The sequence below is a fragment of the Tamandua tetradactyla genome, chromosome 7 (genome assembly GCF_023851605.1).
Source record: "Tamandua tetradactyla isolate mTamTet1 chromosome 7, mTamTet1.pri, whole genome shotgun sequence".
NCBI lineage: Eukaryota > Metazoa > Chordata > Mammalia > Pilosa > Myrmecophagidae > Tamandua > Tamandua tetradactyla.
The window spans coordinates 3,863,757-3,877,000 of record NC_135333.1 but is presented as its reverse complement, the minus strand read 5'-3'; the positions used below and the strand labels follow the sequence as shown (position 1 = coordinate 3,877,000).

Genomic DNA, 13,244 nt, shown 5'->3' with positions numbered 1-13,244 from the left:
ATTTTGTCTTTGGCCTAAATGACTGTGAACAATGTTTTCAACTCCCTGCGACATTAGCAATTCTACTTCTTAAATGACACTGCTTCTGATGCCCCCACTCTGTTTACAATCCAATGAAAAATAGAAAGGAGAAAGTTTAAGTGTCCTTCTCTCAACCAAAACACTTAGTAACAACCTTCATCTGTGGGAAATGTGTGAGGGCATAAGCAAGCTGAGCGGCGCTAAGTGTATCAGGGCCCTGGGCAGGCTTCTTTCTTCAGTGGGGTAAAAATAGTTGTTTCTCATCAGTTAAGTGGAGCAAGACAGATCGAGCAGGGCTAGGAAAGAAAAGCTTGAGAACAGTTTTATAAGCCCTCAACTGGGCCTTTGGAGTGCTGTTTAATTCCAGTGTGCTGGTTTGAAAATGTTACATGTCCCAGAAAAGCCATGCTTTCTTGACTTTTTTGGGGGAGGGGGTAGGTAGCCATGTTCTATTAATCCTGATTCAATATTGTAGGGTGGGAGCTCTTGATTAGGTTGCTTCCACAGAGATGCGACAAATCATTGTGGTGTGACTTTTTGATTAGATGGAGATGTGACCCTGCCCCGTTAAGGTGGGTCTTGATTAGCTTATTAGAGTCATTAAGAGACCTCACAGAGAAAAAAAAGAGCTCAGAATGTATACAGACATAGAAATCTGGAAATGTAGAACCCCCAGGAGGCGCCAGATGCTGAGAGAACTGACAGAATCTAGACAGGAACCAGCACCCAGCAGATGTAGCCATACCCCTTCCCATGAGATGCTAAGCAAGCAAGGACCCAGAGCTGTGTCCCAGGGCAGCTAAGTGAGGGCCCACAGACACTTAAAGAGAAAGCCGCTGGAACCAGAAGCTAAAGGCAATGGAACCAGGGACAAGTACCAGCTGATGCCAGCCACATGCCTTCTCATGTGACAGACACTGGCCTTTCTTCTTGAATCAAGATATCTTTCTCTGGAAAGATACTGGATGCCTAAGTTTGAACATTTTTTGTGGCCTTAGAACTATAAACTCAAAACTTGATAAATCCCCTTTTAAAAAGCCAACCCCCGCCTACTTTATTGCATTCTAGCAGCATTGCAAATTAAAGCATCCAATGTGAGAGGAGAAGAAATATTCAAGTATGATTGTCTGCAGCCTTGTTTCCCCCACTCTGTCACCCCCTTCTCCCCTCATACACCTTCCCACCAGTCTTTCAAAGGAGAACCCACTGTTTCAATGCTCACCCACTATGTCATGTTTCCCTGAACAGGGTTGGAAGTGGAGATTCAGGCATTGAGAACACAGAAAAGCTAAATTGCTCTGCATAGGAAAGGTCAAGGAGACAGACACTGGGAGCAAAAGAAATTTTTTTAATGATCCTGAAGGGAGTAGAAGGATATGGAGGAACATGTCCAAAATGAAGGGGTAATAAGAAAACAAGTAAAGTGGCTAGAAATGGCGGTAGTTTGAATTATGTCCCCAATACCCACAGGTTGTTAATCTTAATCTGTATCTCTGAGGGTATAGACCCATTGTAAATAGGACCTCTTTTTTTTTTCCTAGCATTTATTTATTTATTTCCTAGCATTTATTTGCTCATTTATTATTGCGCGAAACTTGGGTTGGCCATTGCCACGAATAAAGGACTTGTCAGTAGAAAAGAAAGAAAGAGACAAAGAAGAAATGACCGTACAAGCAGCTCAGGGGGAAAAACACGAAGAGAGCTGTAGATATCCCGGTCTGGTAAAGAAAAGAAGCAAAGCAGAAGGACAAGGAAAAATCAAGTCTGTCAGTTCACACCGCAATTGAGGAGGGGGTGCACCGTTCCTGGAAGTACTGCAATACCAGGTCAATGTGTGGAGTGGACGGAGCAAGCTCCTATTCCATCTCCTAACTCCAAAAATCCATTTAATATATTGTCCTCGAATAGAGGACGTATCAGATATTAAACTGATAAGAACAGATACTACACTTGATCTTAGCCAAAAGGCCAAGAAGCGATGTAAATAGGACCTCTTGAAGATGTTATTTCTGGCTAAGTTGTGGCCCAACTGAATGGAGGTGGTTCTTAATTTAGATTACTAGAGCCAGAATCACAGAAAGGAGAGAGAAGAGGATATCACCATGTGGTGGGTGGGAGAGATACAAGGGAGAAAGCAAGCCATGCAGATAGTTTGATTTGGGACTTCTGGCTTCAAAACCATAGGCCAATAAGTGCTTGCTTTTTTTAAGCCAACCCATTTTGTGGTATTTGTGATAGCAGCCTTGCAAAACTAAAACATAAATGTTTAGGAGGAAGGGGAGGGGCACCATAATGGGCACAGCCACTATAGTAAGTGACTGTGGGGAGAAAAAGGTCTAAGTTTCTCCTTGTGTGGTGCATGATATAAACTCCCACCTTCCCGCATACTCTCTGTACTTCCCAAAACACTTCGAGAAAAGATTTACCTTGTTTTTCAATGTCCTTGCTGGTGCTGGATGTTTTGTGTCTTTGGCATGATGTGCTATGCTGAGGCTACTGTCAAAGCAGGAGCAAAAGGAACTAGTGTTGCTTTTTTTTTTTTTTTGGTGAAGTGCCCAAATAAAGGAATTGGGGTATAACTATCCTATCCTATCTCTGTTTATTTTAAATAATCAAATTAAAACTGAGGCAAGAGAACTATTTCTCCATTCTGCCAAGTTGTTGAGCTGTAGTGAGCAGGCTCGAGGTCTAACAAATACAATCTATGATGGCCCTTGGGACTCTCCTCAAGCAGGAGAAAATAGAGGACAACTCTGAGTTTAGATTACAGCTCTTGGGAGAAGGCACTGTTAGTCACTGTATATATTGCATAGGGAACAGCCTTTTGCTTGGATGTGTTACTCCAGGATTGAGAAAAATCTAATAAAATGCCTCCCAAGTTTGCAGGTTGGAAATTAGTATTTGGCCCAAATTCTGGGGGATGGGGAAGGCACAATTTCTGCAGAAGTGGATATTTTGCAGGAAGGGTAGAGGTATTAGACAACCTTCAGGACCATTGCTCAGTATCCTGGCCAAGACCACCCTGAGCTTCCATGGTAGGCAAGTGATCACATAGGCTTTAGAACTCCTGTCGTTGGACACACTTTAAGATTAGACATGGCCACCTCAGGTTGGTGCGGGAACAATTTATAGCTGAGAATTCTTTGAGACACTTGTTCTTCTCCAAAAGTCATATGAATTCTCAGCACTGGCAAAGTTAACACAGATGGAGATGACAATGCCTGGGTTTAGAAAACAAGATTAAATAACCACACTGCGTCCAAATCTGGCTGCTGTAGACTTGATGGGAAAGTGTCCTACGTGTGACTCAGCCTGCTGAGGGCAAATTTTTCACAGATAAGAACTTAGTGGATGATAAGTGTGTTTCTCAGTCCCCACAAGCACTTCCCTGACCTCAACCATCTGACTTTATATTGTACACTGTGCCTCTGATTCAATTCTAGGTGACTGAGTTGATACTGAACATATGAGTCCAAAGCCCCCAAAACTTGGGGAACACATTCAGTAACAAACCCAGCACTGCTCAGGCCTTGGGACAGTGAATCTACCCTCGCATAGGTATGGTTGTGGCACTGAGAAACAGCTAGTGGTAAATTGCACCCATGAGGAAAGGACTCTGTGAGAACCCCGTTTTTCCTCCTCTGGCAGACTTAGGCCCTGGGAACTAGGGAAAAGACCATAGAACCCCCTAGAACCATCCACATGTGCTCTTTCCCCAGGACAGCTATCCAGTGTTGGTATATAAACTTATATTCCATTCATATTTTTTTGCATGTGAAAATTGTTTGGTTATCTTGGATTGGGGTAGAATATTTAATACTTTCAGTTATTAAAATTAAGGGAAAATTTTAAAATGGATTTTTACTTAGTGACAGAGTTTCTTGGAGCAAATTAATTATTTTAAGAGAGAGACAGTTCTAGCAAGTGTTTTTTTTAAGAGAAGAAATTTGGTACCGATAATCTGCTGTTGCCCTAGCTCATGCTTATTCAGCCTGTTGAGAGATCCAGCTCTTTGGTTTGTTGCACTCCACACCAGTCCTAAGCCACACGACTGATTAGAAACATTGGAGAAAAACAACGGCTTCTATTAGGAATACATCTTAAGAGGAGTGAAAAATATCGAGCCTCATTGAATGATGTGTAATCACCTCTCTTCAATCCTCCCGATGGAATCCTAGGTAAACATTAGTTTTCAGTGCTCATTTGAAGTCTGTTTGTTGTTTGTTCTGAATGCTATACCACAGGGAGACCAGCCTCAAGGCTGGAGCAAGAAGCCCCAGTTTTATGCTGCTCGCATATAATTATGATATCTGAGAATATCAAATTCACACATTCAAAGACAAGTAAGATTTCTGTTTGTCACAGATGTCCCTATAGAGACAACACTGGGATTCAGACATGACAATGCACCAAAAATGTCTGATTTTTTTTTTTTTTTTTGCATTAAAAATCTTGTCCAGATGACAGTGTGCATGAGTTTCTGTTGGTAGAAGTGAGACAAGGAGAGAAGACTGCGGGGTCCCTCCCCTGCTTTGTCTTACCTCTTTCCATGGTCTACTTCATGAGCCCTATGGAAAGATGGCAACAAGCAAATGTCAAGGAGTCATTTCAGGGGGTATTCGGTGGGACCATACAAAGCAGGATGATTTGTGGAGAGTGGGGGAAGATTCTCTCCACTTTGCTTCAGCTCCCTAAAGGAAGCAGTGAGTGTGGTGTTGCTGTGACACTGCAAGAAAGCTTGATGTTGGGAAGCCTCAGAAGATCAACCCTTGCCTGGTGTGTCACTGCTGCTTCTACTTTGAAACTGTTGTGTATCCCAGAAAAGCCATGTTCTTTAATCTTGATTCAATATTGTTGGGTGGGATCTTTTTGATTAAGTTGTTTCCATGGAGATGTGTCTCTATCCATTCAAGGTGGTCACTTACTGGAGTTCTTTAAATGGAAACTATTTTGGAAAAAGTTTCAGAGCTGACACACAAAGAGACGCTTGGAGATGCAAAAAGAAAATACCCCCCAGGGAAGCTGTTTGACTCCAGAAGCCAAAGAACCAGCAGATACCAGCCCCATGCTTTCTCAGATTGGCCTTTCTTGAGTTGAGGTATCTTTCTCTGGACGCCTTAGTTTGGACACTTTTTTTTTTGTATGGGCAGCCTCCAGGAATTGTACCCAGGTCTTTGGCTTGGGCCACTGAGCCACCATTGCACCACCCAGTTTGGACATTTTTATGGCCTTAGAGCTGTAAACTTGTAACCTAATATTTCCCTTAATAAAAGCCAACCCATTTCTGGTATACTGCATTTCCAGCAGCATTAACAAACTAAAACAGGCACAGCAGCAGTGCAGTGGGAGAGACACATTTAAAGATTCTAAGAAATGCCTCATGGGATTCTGAGAAGAGATTGAACGTCTATGGTATGCGGGCAGGGGCAGGAGTTAATAACATTTTAATCAATAATTTACACAGAAGCTGGAGAGTCCTGAGGAAATGATAATTACTCAGACTTAAAGGATATTGTATGCCTGATTAAATAAATAGTAAAAACATGCTGTTCTGCTTACATGAAGATGACGTTATTGATCTGTCATTAGGAGGGTGTTTGTTTTGTGTTTTTGTTGTTGCTATTATTGGATTTTGTGGATATTGCCATCTTTTGGTTGTTACTGTTTTTAGCACTGATGACCAATTTTCGAGGAAATGCCCACAACCTTTTATGAATGCTCACTTGCATGGTACTTAACTTAAGGTTAGAAATGTGACTAGGTTTAGAGGCAGAGGTTAAACCAAGGAATAGAGAAAAGTGAATTGGGCAATATGAGGATGATTTATTACCTCGGCCCTATTAATAATGGGTATTATTCTATTCATTAATTTAATAGACTTTTAGTGAGATTCTACTTTGTGCCAAGCTGGTAGGGCAATAAAAATGAACAACCCACTGTCCTTGCCTTTGAAGGGAAGCAATTTGAACACAGAGCCAATACAATGCTGAAGTGCTAGAGCAAAGTTGCATCTGAGAACAGAGGTGTGGAAACAATTCTTTGTTTGGGGATCTGGGAAGGTTTCACAGAGAAGGTGACTTTGGAAGTGCATTTTGAAGGACAGATAGGAGATTTCTTTAAGGAGATGAGAATAGAGGGATGCTTTGTAGTATCTACCCACTGCTCTTCATGTTCCATCTTCACGATTGCATTCTCCACTTCAGAGCAAATCATCAAGCCTAGGCTTTAAAACTGAATGAACGGTATTAATCAATCAAGTATCCACCATATGCTTATCATTCTGTTAAGTGCCTTAGGGGAATACAACAGAAGCACAGACACATTTCTCATTCAAGAACTGTACTGAACAATTCTTTGGGATAGAGAACAATTGAAGAATGAAACTGTATAAAGCCCCACAAATCAGATGGAACAGAAATAAGTGCAGCAGAATTTTAGAGAAAGATAGAGTGAAACGAGTGGCACCCTACAAGGGACACATTTTTATTTGTTCCTTTGTAAACATCTGCATCTTTTTCCTGTGTTTTCTCTCTGGTCTACCAAGAGACTGTGGCAGAACATGAACTCCCATAGGATATGTGTGATCAAGGATACAAGAACTCTGCTGTAAATAATTTAACAAAGTGCCAGCAGTCCCTGCACCCTCAAGAAATATTTGATGACGGTGATGTTGACTGGAAAGTAAGTGCTACCCTATGTGAACCATGAACTGGAAGGGAAGGAGCTGGCCTGGCCCCTTCCTAGGTTTTTGGCAATATCAGTGGAGGTACGACTGGGATGATTGTGCAGGGAACCCAGTCATCACGGTGACTGCATCGTCAGCGTGGCTCCAGGCACCAGGCATGGGATGTGAGGGGGAATCTGAAGACAAGGCAGCTATTGGGCCTGCAGGACTGGGGTCCTTTGGTCTTTAATACTGAAAGGCTCCTTATCACTCCACTGCTCTGATTCTGAACTTTTGGGAAAGAAAATGACTATGCGCTTCTTCAATAAATGACCCATCTGCCAGAGATCCCCTCCAGGTGAAGATTCTGGTGCCTTTAAGGCGGCTGAGCCTCAGAGCACACAATAATAGCTGCTATCCTAACTCATTTCACTGGAAGATTCCCAAAAGACAGGAGCCATTTCAATTCATCTTACGGTTTTTTTCCTTCAGAGAAAAAAAGAAGTTCATGAATAAGGATTAAAATTCTCTTTTCTGTCAGTTCCCTTAGGAGCTTACAAGAGATCAGACCCCAGTCAGGTGCGTGATTGTTTATCATGAAATACCTTCTATGTAATGCCTTTCTCTAGGGAGGGAAGGGCTTGTTTTCCCAAACATTATCTATAATTAATTAGCACTTTCAGAGATTAAAATACTCTTCTGACATCAGATATGTTGTATATAAGCTTTTAAAATTAAAATTGTTTTCTGGAGGATGAGTAAGTGTTTTTCCTATTTTACATACGAAGAATTAAAGATACTTGGGGAAAAAGAAGGATCTCAGATCAAAGACTGTGAGAACAGTTTAAAACACGTTCATAATCAACAGAGGTAAACACGTTCAGATAAGTTTCTTTGTTTGTTAGTTCTTGTCGGGTAGGGGTCTTGTTTTAGAATTTTTTTTTTTTGTCTTTAGTACCTAATTATTAAATTGAATTGAATTGAATCAGAATGAGTTAGGCATAGACATTTAGAAGTTGTGAAATTTGAACTGCAGACCATTTTCAATTGAAGCTTTTCACTTCTCCTGAACATTGATAAAATGAGGAGCTTTCAACTAACTTAGGCTACTGGGCCTGTTTTAACCTTCCAACAGAAGGTTAGATTGGCACGTTCTTGTTTTCATGGTAATGAAAATCGCTGAAATTCTTTAAAAATATGTTCCTAAGTTTAACTTTCCCACCACAATCTCACTTCAGGAAAACCATGCAGCATAAAGGCAGATCTCTGTCAGCTCTAGACAAATATCATACAATTCCAAATGAGTGGATTTGGATTGATGAAGCTTTAGTATGATTTTTAGAAGTCAATGAACTAAAATAACGGACTAAGTGCTAATCACAGGCAATCATTACATTACCACTTCCCCAACTCTCTCAAGCTGCTTCTGTCACCATTGTACAGCTCCACAGAGAACACAATGTCTACTCCCAGCAAATAGATTTTTAATCCTTTTCTGTGCATTAAAGGGAAAAGAAGATGGAAATGAGAGCTGAGCTCTTAAGCTTATTTGGATACCCTGCCTGATTTCCCACAGAATGTGAATCCAAGTATCTTTCCATGATTTTCTCAATGCACTTGTAATGAAGAGCCTGAGTGTGCCAACCTAACCTTCTCCTTCCCAGCCTTCATAAGCAAGGATTAGCATTTCTCTTGCACCACTTTCAGACGGACACACTTCCAGGTAAATCATTTCCCAGTTCATTGATTCATGCCTTCAGACCTCTTGCATTGTCACCAGCTCTGTAAAAGTTATTTCCATTCAGCATTTAAGCTCTAGATTTTTCTTTACGAAGCTAACTTGCAAATAGTCTCTGTATTCTTTCCTTATCTTTTTTCTTTTCCCTGCTCTTTAGTAATTTCTGTAGTGAAATGAGGAAAATGATACTTGTTCAGAGTACCTGACACAAAGTTGATACTAGGATTAAATGAGGTAATGAAAGTATGAAGTGGGGCACATGTATGAGGGATTCTCCTTTCTCATCATATATTTATCTCAATACCATGCCTGTGAAGTCCTATTTCCATCAACTATACTGGCCTTACAGGAAGTGGTAAACTGGAAAATATCCTGTCTCCAAAAACAAAGATCTTGATTTGCAGCTTTTGCCAATTTCCTGTTCAGTAATCAAGAATCTCAATGCTAGTTGATAAACCATTAGGAGTTTGAAATTGGCCAAGATGGCAGTATTTACACCACTGAAATTGGCAAATGCTACAAACTAGGTCTCTTTTATTTTATATTTTAAAGAGAGTCATTTCACCAGCAAACCCCAAGATGTATGTCTTCTTCATTCACTGCTGCCCTCAGACACCAGTGTTAACTGCTACCAAAGATCGACTGATGGGCAGAACATTACAGAGATATGTCCACAATTGCTGGAAAGGGCCACAATACCAGGGTCCTTCCTGGCAGATTGAATCATGTCCCCTACAAAGACATGTTCAAGTCCTAACCCTGAGTCCTTTGGGAGTGAACTCATTTGTAGATAAGATCTGTAAAGATGTTAAGGCTAAACTGAATCACAGTGGGCCTTTGTTTAAGTCTGCAAAGGCTGATGAAATGTGATACACCAGAAATGGACTGGCTTTTAATAATGGGGGCTTATTAGCTTACAAATTTACAGTTTTAAGGCCTTGAATATGTCTAAATCAAAGCATTAGCCAGATGATAGCTTCTACCCAAAGAAAGGCTGCTGTTGAGCTGGGATCTCTGTCCCATGGGAAGGCACACGGAGATATTGCTGGTTCTTCTCTCCAAGGTTTCATTGCTTCCAGCTTCTGGTTTCAGTGGCATCCTCTCTGTTTTCTGTGTGTCCTCTCTTAGCTACACTGGCTTTTCTCTTTGAGCTTCTCTGGGGCTTTTCTCTCTAAGCCTCTCTCTTTCTTTTATCCTCTTATAAAGAACTCCAGTAAGAGGATTAAGACCCACCTGAGGCATGCCTCAACTGAAATAACCTAATCAAAAGGTCCTACCCACAATAGGTCTATACCCACAGGAATGGATTAGCTTTAAGAACCTGTTTTTCTGTTGTACATACAGCTTCAAACTACCACAGTCTTGATCCAAGATGACTGAAGTCCTTATAAACAGAGGAAATTTGGATGCCATAAGTGAGCTGAAGACACCATAGGAGAAGACAGAAAGACAGATGGCCATGTAACAGAGGTAGAAATGGAGTGCTGGCAAGCCACAGCAGAACTCTACAGACTTCAGAGAAAGCATATTCCTTCCAAAACCTTGACTTTATACTTCTAGCCTCCAAAACTGTGAGACAATAAATTACTGTAGTTTAAGCCAGCTGGTCTGTGGTATTTTGCAATAGCAGCCTTGGCAAACTAAGACACTCTGCTCTACTTTAGCTTGCCTCCTTATGACTGGGGGGGGGGGGCAGCTAAAAAAGCATCTTCATGACTTGGAAAACTTTCAAGACTGATTGTAGGTGCCACACAAAGAAGGATACTTTTTTTTTTACATGGGCAGGCACCGGAAATTGAACCCGGGTCCTCTGGCATGGCAGGCAAGCATTCTTGCCTGCTGAGCCACCGTGGCCTGCCCTACTTTTTCTTTACTTTAGTCTACTGCCAGCCTTCTGTGTCCTGATTTCCTGTCACAATGGTGACCTCTTTCAAGAATAATTGCAGTGTGAAACTATTCCCTTCCATAAACCTGAACCCACACCCAGAGGGCTGTGTAAGAGCCCTATAACTCCAACAGACAATCACACAATACTCAAATCTTGATTTATGTCCCCAATCTAGAATGGTCACTTTAGAATACAGATTCTAAAGTGTACTTTAGCAGTACTTAGTCTGGTCTAGTTCTTTTTGAGTCTTTCTGTATTAAATGTTTTAAAAGGTCTCAGTCTTCTAGGGGAGCACAAGGGTAGTTCAGTGGTAGAATTCTTGCCTGCCATGCTGGAGACCCAAGATTGATTCTTGGTCCATGCACTCCCCAAAAAACAAACAAACAAGCAAGACAAACAAACAAAAATTCAATAAATGGTGCTGCAATAATGGGACACTCACATGGAATGATGAAATGTGACCCCACCATACAGCATACAAAAAAAAAGTCTCAGTCTTCTAAACAAACTACTAGTATAACAAATCAGCAGCACATTAAAAGGGTTATACACCATAACCAAGTGGGTTTCCCTCCCAGAATGCAAGGGTGTTTCAACATGAAAATCCATGTACTATGCCACTCTTGTTTAATGAAGGAAAAAACAACATATAATTATCTCAACTGATGCAGAAAGAGCATCTGACAAAATCCAACACACTTTCATGACTAAAAGCACTCAATAAACTAGGAATAGGTGGGAATTTCTTCAATATGATAAACGGCATTTATGAAAAGCCCATAGCTAACATCATGATCAATCAATAGTAAAAGACTGAAAGCTTTTCCTGTAAGATCAGGAACAAGACAAGAATGCCAACATTTATCACTTGTCTTCAACATAGTACTGGAAGCTGTAAGCAAAGCAGTCAGGGCAGAAAAGGAAATAAGAGGCATCCAAATTGGGCATTCACAGGTGAAATGATCTTATATGTAGAAAACTCTAAAGAATCCACAAAAATGTTAGAGCATATAAATAAATACAGCAAAGATATGAAATCAGCCAACATATTTCAAAGATATGAAATCAGCCAACAAAAATCAGTAGTATTTTTACTTAGCAGCAATGGACAATCCAAAAAGGAAATTAAGAAAGCAGTTATATTTACAATAGCATTAAAACACAAAAGACTTGTACACTGAAAACCACAAAATATTGCTGAAAGAAGACAAAGACCTAAATAGATGGAAACACAGCTCATGTTCATGGGTTGAAGAACTTAATATTGTTGAGATGACAATATTATTCAAATTGATCTACAGAGTCATTGCAATTCCTATCAAAATTCTGGAAGTTTTTGTCTTACAGAAATAGGAAAACCCATCCTGAAATTCATATGGAATTTCAAGGACCCTGAAAAATGTCCCCTTTAAAAGGAAGAACCAATTTGGAGGACTCACACTTTATAATTTCAAAACTTATTCCAGTAATCAAAACTGTGGTACTGGCATAAGGATGAATATCTAGACAAATAGAAAAGATTAAATATATGGCCAACTGAATTTTGACAAGGTTTCTAAGACATTCAGCAGAGACAGGACAGTATTTTTAAAGTATTTTAAAGAAACAGTGATGGAAAAATTGAATATCTACATGCAAAAAAATGAAGTTAGACCCATATCTTAACTAGATACAAAAATTAAGTTAAAATGGATCAAAGATCTAAATTTAACAGCCAAAAATATAATACTCTTAGAAGAAAACCTAGGGAAAATCCTCAGAACCTTGGATTTGGCAATGGTTTCTTAAATATGGCCACAAAAGCATAGGCAGGAGGTGGGGCAAGATGGCGGCATAGTGAGGTATGGGATTTAGTTTGTCCTCCAGTGCATCTAGTAAATAGCCAGGAAATGTACAGAACAACTGCTGGGGGAACATCAGTTACTGGATATACAGTGTATACCAGCCTTGACCAGGTGGAATGGCTGAAATACAACACAGAATTGTAAGTCCCCCGAGTGTGAAGGCCAGCACCCCTCCCCCACAAACAGCCTGGTTCCTAGAGGGAAAAAAGAAACAGACTTTACTAGCAGCAAGGGCTTAGATCAACTTAGCTCTGATTGCAGAATTAATGAATAAATTCTGACTCCTGGAAATAGGCCCCCAGCACAGGTAAACCTGGAATAAGCGTTAAAGGTACTAGGAATTTTTGCCCCAGCAGAGAGGGGGCAGGGATGATAGGAAAAAAAAAAAAGCCAGAGACTTTTTAAAGTTGGACAGCACAAAATACTGGAAAAAGACTGGACCCCAAGAAAAGAGGGCCATAGAGCCTGGAGCTACATAGGGTCATGTACCAACTTTTGCTCTTGATTGACAAATCTGAGGAGCAGATTTGGGGTCTAGCTCTGAAAAGGCTTTTTCTGTTTTCTTCCTACTACTTAACAGGTCATTAGATGGAACTGGAAGCTCCCTCAGGCTCCAGCACTGCCCCAGGAAAGGGCAGAATTAAGCTTGTCTGAGAGACAAAGTAACTAGTCAGGTGAAAGGAGTTAATTCTCTAAAGGTTGCATCTTCCCCAAGAGAAAGGTGGGGCTCAGCTCAATTGCAATACCTCCTTCAAGGAATACAGGTCTCAGGGACTGGAAAACTGAAGCAAATAAAACCATCCTACAACCACACCTCTGCCTCAGTGACACCCCTGGCAGGGAGAGTCTGCTGAAATTAAAGGCACCACATCACTTTAAGCTGGTGGGTAGCCATGGGCAGACAAGTGTCACATACTGGGCAGGATAGGAAAAGCACAGATGCTAGAGGCTTCATAGACAAGTCTGACAACCTGCTAGGTCTCACCCTCAGGGAAAACTGATGCTGGCTACTCTTTCCTCCTGAGATATGGGCCTGTCTGGTCTGAGAAAATCTGACTGGGGTAAATAATATCTGAGGAGACTTTCCTC

General features: G+C 40.8%; 1 non-coding gene across 1 annotated transcript; it reads right to left on the bottom strand.

The window, feature by feature from the left end:
* Positions 1–1,810: 1,810 nt before the first annotated feature.
* LOC143643003 (U2 spliceosomal RNA) lies at positions 1,811–2,001 on the bottom strand. Its single transcript, XR_013156059.1, has one exon. It is a non-coding gene; the product is annotated as a U2 spliceosomal RNA (small nuclear RNA).
* Positions 2,002–13,244: the final 11,243 nt, after the last annotated feature.